This window comes from Carlito syrichta, unplaced genomic scaffold (assembly GCF_000164805.1).
Source record: "Carlito syrichta isolate Samal-C Ts95f unplaced genomic scaffold, Tarsius_syrichta-2.0.1 Scaffold312038, whole genome shotgun sequence".
Lineage (NCBI taxonomy): Eukaryota > Metazoa > Chordata > Mammalia > Primates > Tarsiidae > Carlito > Carlito syrichta.
The window spans coordinates 53,955-62,283 of record NW_007256134.1 but is presented as its reverse complement, the minus strand read 5'-3'; the positions used below and the strand labels follow the sequence as shown (position 1 = coordinate 62,283).

The 8,329-nt window shown below is 48.9% G+C and overlaps 1 protein-coding gene across 2 annotated transcripts in view; it reads left to right on the top strand.

The window, feature by feature from the left end:
- Positions 1-494: 494 nt before the first annotated feature.
- The window catches only part of KMT5A (lysine methyltransferase 5A), a 28,448-nt gene continuing 20,613 nt past the window's right edge, over positions 495-8,329 (top strand). Inside the window, exon 1 of one of the 2 annotated variants that reach the window (XM_021718255.1) lies at positions 495-556. The gene's annotated coding sequence lies outside the window, so the exon portion shown is untranslated. Of the gene's footprint in view, positions 557-3,537; positions 3,631-8,329 lie in introns of those variants that run through there. The other variant, XM_021718254.1, reaches the window with a different exon arrangement.

Here is an 8,329-nt window from a genome sequence, read left to right as displayed (position 1 = left end):
CTCCAGTCTGGGTGACAGAGTGAGACTCCAACTCAAAAAAATAAAAATAAAAATAAAAGACTGAAGTCCTTACTAGGGAATTTGGGTCAGTCGAGGGTCCAGTCATGAAAACAGAAAGAATTTTTTTTGTTTGTTTTTTGGAGTATCACTGTCATCCAGGATGGAGTACAGTGGCAAACTCATGGCCACCGCAGCCTCAACCTGCTGACCTCAGGTGATCTTTTTTCCTCAGCCTTCCAAGAAGCTGGAATTATAGGCCCACACCAACCACACCCAGCTAATTTTTTAATTTATTGTAGAGATGAGGTCTCGTGAAGTTGCCTAGGCTGGTCTTGAACCCTTGGGCTCAGGCAATCCTCTTGCCTCATCCTCCCAGAGTGCTGGGATTACAGGTGTGAGTCACCACATCTGGTCTCAGAAATAATTTTTTTTAAATTGGAGTCTCATTCTGTGGCCAGACTGGAAAGCAGTGGCATAATCATGGCTCATCACAGCCTCGACTTCCTGGGCACAGGCAATTCTTCTGCCTCAGCTTCCTGAATAGCTGGGATTATAGGTGTGCACCACTGCAGCTGGCCAATTTTAAAATTTTTTTGTAGAGATGAGGTCTTGCTATGTTGCCCAGGCTGGTCTCAAACTCCTGGGCTCAAGCATTCCTCTCACCTCAGCCTCCCAAAGTCCTGGGATTATAGGCATGAGCCACCGTGCCCAGCCAACAGAAAGAATTTAAAGTAGGAAATTCATTAAACAGGTGGTAGAGGACTGAGACAGCAAATGAGAACACTGAGGTAACATAAATAACAACTACAGGAAGCAGCTCCCACCTCTAAGGCTGGCAAACAAAGAAAACAAGTAGGAGTTAGGAGAGTTGGCAAAATCAGAGGAGACCTGAAGGGTTTGTTCTTACCCTCTAAGGAAGGGGCCCCATCAGAGGGGCGCTGGTCGTTCCAGATCCTGCCACCTGGGACTCGGAACTCTGAAGAATAGCTGTTGCTGGTACTTGTGAGGGAGCACAAGAGGGCTGTGGAGAGAACCTGCAGACTCAAGCAAATGCTGTTGCCAGAAGCAAATGTCATTACTGAGGGAGCATGCTAGGAACAGCAAACAGGCATGAAAAAAGTCCCTCCTCTTCCTCCAGCCTCCCTGTCTTCCTGTATCTCCTCCTACCACCAGCACCTAACACTAGCAGACAAAGGAGAATCATGGCTTGCAGTCCTGATGTCACAGAACAAGGCTGAGAAAAGTAGATTTTAATCTGAGAAACCAGCACAGCCTTCAAGGACCCACATGATCCAGCCCCTCCCTACCTTTCAGCCCAGTCCTCTCCATTCTTCCTATCATATGCTCAATTCCAATCACACTGGGTTTTTAAAATTTCCCTAGCACACTGAGCTTATTGCCACCTCTGGACATTTTCACTTGGTATTCTGTCTACCTAGAAGTGCACTTTCCCTCAGATCTTCCCTATTTAGGGTATAACTAAAAACCACCTACTCAAAGAGGATTTCTCTGACTTGATCAATCTAAAGAAATAGCCCTCTGTGTATTTATACTTTGTAAGAGCCTCCGTTTTCATTTTCTTGCAGCATTCATCACTACTTAAAATAATTTCTTGAAGCCAGGCTCGGTGGCTCAGCCTGTCATCCCGCGCCTTTGGGAGGCTGAGGTGAGTGGATTGCCTGAGCTCGCGGGTTCGAAACCCACCTGGGCAGGCGAGATCTCATCTCTACAATAAATCAAAAAATTAGCCGGGCGTGGTAGCGCACCCCTGCAATTCCGGCTACTCGGAAGGCTGAGGCGGAAGGATCGTCGGAGCCCAGCAGGTCGAGTTTGCGGTGGCCGGGAGCGGCCACTGCATTCCAGTCTGGGCAACAGAGTGAGACTCCAACTCAAAAAAACCCAAAGAAACAAAAACAAAAAAAATTTCTTGTTTCTTCTAAAAAATGTGGGGAAGGAATTGTCTCATTTGCCACTGTGTCTTTGGGAGACCAAAACAATGACAAGCATACAGCTCAATAAGTGTTGAATTAATGAACTTTGGATGAAAGCAATAACCTCTATATATAATTTATGGAAGCTGGGAGGAACTTTGGAGATAACAGTACAAGTCCATCACTTGACAGCCAGAGAAGTTGAGGACCAGAGAGCTGAAATGATATGCTACAGGCACATAGTAAGTTTGTGACAGAAGTGTCACTTTCTACTTTTCCCAGTACTTTTACATACATCACTTTATTTTGCTTTCCTACTATCCCAGTGTAGTGGTAGGGTCCTTGGGCAATGATAGGGTCTCCAAAACCTTCTTAGGCACCAAAGAGAGAATGAATGAATGACCTCTTCCCACACCCACACCTGTTGGAGAGTCCTCAGGGAAGAGTAGAAACTGGACACCTTCCCTGAGTTCAGAGCAAAGACCACCCAGGACACTTGCTTCTCTGGGAACATTACTGACTGATGACCCCTTGGCGGGGAACAGTGTAGGGTTGCTTCCATGGGGTTAAGGTAGCCATTTAATTGCTCAACAATCAAGAGACTGATCCAGGCCCTGAAATCAAACTACTGGATGGCCTCGGGCCACAAGTAAGTTTCCCGTTTCCTCGATTACCCCATCTGTAAATGGGTGGGTGTGTTGAGCTAGGATTTTTTTTTTTTTTTTGAGTTGGAGTCTCACTCTGTCCCCCAGGCTGGAGTGCAGTGGCACACTCACGGCCACCGCAGCCTCTACCTGCTGGGCTCAGGCGATCCTTCCGCCTCTGCCTTCCAAGTAGCTGGAACTACAGACGCGTGCCACTATACGCCCAGCTAATTTTTTGATTTATTGTAGAGAGAGGTCTCGCCAAGTTGCCCAGGCTGGTCTTGAACCGGTGGGCTCAGGCAATCCTCTCGCCTCGGCCTCCCAAAGTGCTGGGATTACAGGCTTGAATCACCGCGCCTGGCCTGGGCTAGGATCTTTGAGGTCATGGAAGATTAACCCACTGCCCAGTTAGTGGGTAGGAGTCGTGCCAGCGAGTTTTGAATATTGGAACATTCAGTAAACCTTTCAAACCTGGGAATGAATAGATCAAACTGCTGGAGGGGGGGCCAGGTGTTGGAGATGCCAAACGGCTAAGAGTTTCAAGCTTCCCAGGTCCTAGGGGAGGGTCGCGGGGTCAAAGGTCGGGTTCCGGTCAAACCCGAGAAAAGCCGGAAGTCCCGAATCGGATCTACTCGGAGCCCGGGCCTCCAGCCGCGCGACTCCAGCTCCTGAGGCGAGCTTCAGCACCGGGAGTGGGAGGTGTTTGGGGCCTCCCAATGGCAGCTCGGAGTGTCCTTCCACCGCAGCCAATCAGCGCCGAGAGACGGTCAAATTTAAACCCCCTCCCACCTCATCCGTCGAGACCTGTCCCGAAAGCGTTTGTAGAAAGTGCGGCCGCTGGCCCCGCCCCCGCTGGGAAGGCGGGGAGAAGGGCGGGCTCTCCCTCCGAGTCCGCCTATCACGACGGGGAGCTTGAGGAGAGGCGGGCATTGACGCCAATCAGGTTGAGAAGCTGGATCTCCGCGGAGCAGTTGGCTACAGTTGTTGCAACTTTTTTCGAAAGCTGCGTTTCCCGGGAGATCCCAGGCGGTGACTGAGAGGGGCTATGGCTAGAGGTATTTGCCCAGCTGGCCAGCGTCGGGATGGCTGGGTGGAGGGTCGCGCTGGAGGGGGGTCGGGGTGGCGGGAGCGGCCGCAAGAATGCGCTCTCCTTCGGCTGACTCGGGCGGAGCGCGGAGACCCGCGTGGGGGTGGGGGACGAGGAAGGGAGGGTTGCTGCGGAACCTTCCCCGTCTGGCCTTCCCTAGAGTTCCCGAAGACCCCAGAAGCCCCTCCCACTGCCGTACCTCGGTTTCCCCCTCTCTAGTGTGGGCACTTGCTTACCTGCCTCTCCAGAGGCAGCGGATCCATATGTCAAAGCTCTTTGGAAACTAAAGCGCAGGGCACCTCCAGGGAATGGTTGTTATTAATATCCTTAGGGCGGCTGAGAGAATGAGGCTTCGCTCAGTTTGGGGCTCTCTCTCATTGGGAAAGGAGATGACCCCGAGACGAGGGCGCAGATCGGTTACCTACATCTTGGGAAGCGCTTCGGAGTGGACACCGCGGCAGGCGCCTTTCTTCCCTCCCCACGCCCTGAGTCAGCTATGCGCCGCCGGGCGAGGCCCGGCCCTGCTGGCCCACTTTGGGGTGAAACGGGTTCCTGGCACCTTGCGGGGGAGTCTCTTTGCCCTGCAGCTGGTCAGGACTTCGGCGCACAGGAGATGCTTGGGTGGGCTTGTACAGTCACGGGAGGCGATGTCTCTGCCTGAAGTCCTTCTTTGCCTACTTAGTTTGCTATCAGAACAGTGCAACCCACGTTATGCGGCAGAGAGATCTCCAACCGCTAGCCATTTCCAGCCGGTGTGTCTCCACGCGAAAGGGTCAAAAACTTGAGTGTGGTAGTTGAGTGATTATGATTTTTAAAACATCTGTTGGGGTATTAAACTTTTCTCAAAATTCCCAAGGCATCATATGTTAGTAGTAGGAATTTCCTTAATGCAGTATGCTCCCTATAGCAATAATAATGAATAAAGTAATGATTCATTCAGCAAATATTTATTGGACCCCTTTGTTTTCAGGCCCTGCACCCAGTTGCATCATTTATTCCCCCAGCGTCCCTATAGGGTCTTTGGGGACAAGACTTACCCAGATCCTGATGAAGAAATGAGGCATAGTGAACTTCAGGTTAAAGACTTTCATCACCCAATTCACAGAGCAAATTAAGACTAACGTTTTCCCTTAGAAAAGTGTTAAGCATCTCAAAGTATATCTAACATCTGACTAATTTGTCTGACAAATCTTAATAAAACTATGCTTCCTTGGTTCATTTTTCCCATCATAGCAAAATAATTTAAACTACCTGTTTCAAAAGTAGCACATTAAAAGAAAAGCTTGTTTTAATTAATCTATGGGGGGAAACTAACCGTCTATTATTGAAATTCTTAAAAATGGGCAAATAATAATTACCATTGAAGGCCAGCCACTTTATAAAGTTAATCTTTACAAATTATTCTCATTTTTCAGAAGTAGAAGCCTGAAGTTCAAATTCATTGTTCAGACTCTAGTTATGCTGTCTCTCCTACCTTCCTTAGCTAAAGTGAAGATGAATGTTTTCCAGCTACTACCATGGCAGGCTGACTTACCACCTTTGTAATTATTGGTTAGTGGTTCTCACTGTCTCACTCGACTCCCAAATTAGTAGTTACTTGTTTCTTAGGCTTTATTACCCTTGTACACTATTGAATTGGGTATTTATAATCATAAATACCAAATCATTTATAGCACTTCAAATGAACAGGCAGTCTTTCTCTTCTAGAAATTGGTCTTTGTTCACTTTGAGAGCCCTGCTGGGTTCACAGGAACAAACTGTTCGGATACCAGGCAACTATTCTCTCGTTTTGAAGTTTTATAATCATGTAAATATTTATAATCCCAAGTATATTAGTCTGAGGTGGATCAGTTCTTCTGCTTCTGTCTCTACTGCCATGTCAAATGGCCTCCTAATTGGTCTTCTGCCCTCCACATTTACCAACTTCAACTCATTATTCCTTAGCAGCTGGAGTGGTTCCCAATAATAGATTTTTCTTGTGACCCTCACTGCCTCTCCCCTGCAACCTTCCCATTGCTCTTAGGAACAAGTCCACAATCCTCACCATGGCCTACAAGGCTCTCCTGGCCCTGCTAGTGTCATTTGGCTTTCTCTGCCTGTATGTTCACTGCTGTGCCTGTAGCACAAGGCCTGGAACAAAGTAGGTATTCAATAAATGTTTGTTTAACAAATGAGTCAGTATGTTAGTGTTTCAATTCAAGAGAAGCAATGTACTTTATTTATGGTAATGTATACTCATATCGCAGATAGAGCTAGGCTCAGATATCAGGTCTATCACTGCTTGGCCATATAACTCAAATGATTGATCTGCCCTGAGTTAGGAAGATTAAGTCAAATAATGCAATGTTACAGGGCCAGACATATAGTAAACATTTGGTAAGTGTTAATGATTAATGACTATTATTACTTTTATTTATCTATTTATCTATTTTGAGTTGGAGTCTCATTCTGTCACCCAGGCTGGAGGGCAGGGGCATGCCTCTCGGCCACCACAGCCTCAATCTGCCAGGGCTCTGGTGATCCTTCCGTCCCAGCCCCAAGTAGCCGGAAGTACAGATGTGCGCTACCATGCCCAGCTAAGTTTTTGGTTTATTGTAGAGGTAAGGTCTCACCAAGTTGCCCGGGCTGGTCTCGAACTCGTGGACTCAGACAGTCCACTCGCCTTGGCCTCACAAAATGCTAGGATTACGGGTTGAGCCACCAAGTTCGGCCAATGATTAGTATTATTGCTGTTGAATTATATTTCTATGAATTCCTGGGCAACATTAGGCATTTTTCTTTCTTTTTTCTTTTTTTTGGAGTTGGAGTCTCACTCTGTTGCCTAGACTGGAGTGCAGTGGCCGCTTCCGGCCACTGCTGCCTCGACCTGCTGGGCTCCAGCAATCCTTCCGCCTCAGCCTTCCAAGTAGCTGGAACTATAGGCGCGCACTACCACGCCCGGCTAATTTTTGATTTATTTTAGAGATGAGGTCTTGCCAATTTGCCCAGGCAGGTCTCGAACCCGCGGGCTCAGGCAATTCACTCACCTCAGCCTCCCAAAGCGCGGGATGCATTTTTATTTCTGTGGATAGGTATATTGGTTATAGCGATATAAGCATGTACAGAGAAGGGAGGAACCTACACTCAATGATTTGTATGTACATCTTCTAGGTACTAGAACTGCAGAGTTGAGAGGAATGAATGCTAAGCTTATAATATATTCCCTGCATTTGGGAGCTAAAATGCAGAGAATTCTATCACCATGAGTGTGTGTGTGAGGTGGGGGTGGAGGGGGTTAAAATAGTATGTGAAGTGGATGAGATGATCTGCGTGGCTGCTTCCTGCTCCAAAACCATGGTTTTCATGATAGTTTGGCAACAGACTGCAAAACTTCTCATGCTTGCAGATGCAGAAGACACTTTCAAATGACTCAACTTGGGTATGGGTATCATAGTGTCACTTTCTAATCTTTCACCCTCTGGGCAGTCTCTTGGGTATTCAAGTGTGGTGGGCTCTGCAGAGGTTATGGGCAGAGCACCCCACCCTACTGGAATTAGTGGTTGGGGTGAGGACCCTCCCTTGAAGCATGCTAGCACATGAGCTGATTTGGGAGGGATTGTCCTGAGTAGTGAGTGACCTGTCAATCCTACTCAGTCTTATCCCTTCCAATGGAGGCTAGGTGGGGAAGCAGCTACGAATAGCCATTTGTTTATCTGTAGATGTTGGAGGGTGCCCTAGGTGGGTTATGGAATTCAAGGTTTTTGTGTTTTGCCCATTTTGTCTTGAGGTTTTTGCGGAGGCCTTGAATGGGGAAGTGACTTGGCCATGTCACAAAGCACCTCTGGGAAGATGCAGGGAGAGAAACCCAGTACCTGACTCGCATGCTGCAACTCAGGCAGTAGCAGCTGGATGCCTTGACGTGTCTTGTTAGCATCTATGACTTTGCACAAATACAGCAAATCTTTGGCTGTGGGCCCACTAGCCCTAAAGGTCCCAGCAAAATGGCGCATGGCAGTGAGCTATGCTGTGACAGCCACCAGAGCGATTGGAACCCTGTCTACCTATAGGGCATTTTCTCATAGAAGGACAGGAGAACAAGGTGATTTGGTAAATCCTTGCGCAATACTATTTTTCTCCTCTCAGCCTCAGTTTTCTCATCTGTAACCTGGAAGGGGAGGACCTGGGAATGCAGGCTCTGGGGTCAGCTCGCCTGGGCTGGAAACCCATCTAGTTCTGAGAACTTGGCCAAGCACTTCTCTGAACCTCCCTTTTTCCATCTGTGGAGAAGAGATAATAATGGTGTCCACCTTCATCGGGCTGCCGTCAGCTTTGACTGCGATAACACAGGCAGGAGAAGCACCGGCAAACTGATCAGTATAACCCCTGGCTCTGTCTTCCAGGGCCTCCTACTGGTCAGATACTACCCACCTGCGTCTGACCCCCGGCCCCCATCACTTCCTAGTTCTGTGGCCCGGAGCAGATATCTTGATCACAGTGTCACCATCTCAAACGGGGGTGCCCACAGGGCCCGGCCCCGCGTGGGCCCGCGGGGAGAAGTGCGTGGCTACACAAACGCTCGGGAGCTCGGCTCCGCGCTCCCGCGAAGGCCCTGGCCGGTGGCGCTCGCCTGGCGCGGAGCGGGCGGGGAGCCGGCGGAGAGCCCGGCTGTCATTGTCAGGCTTCCCAGC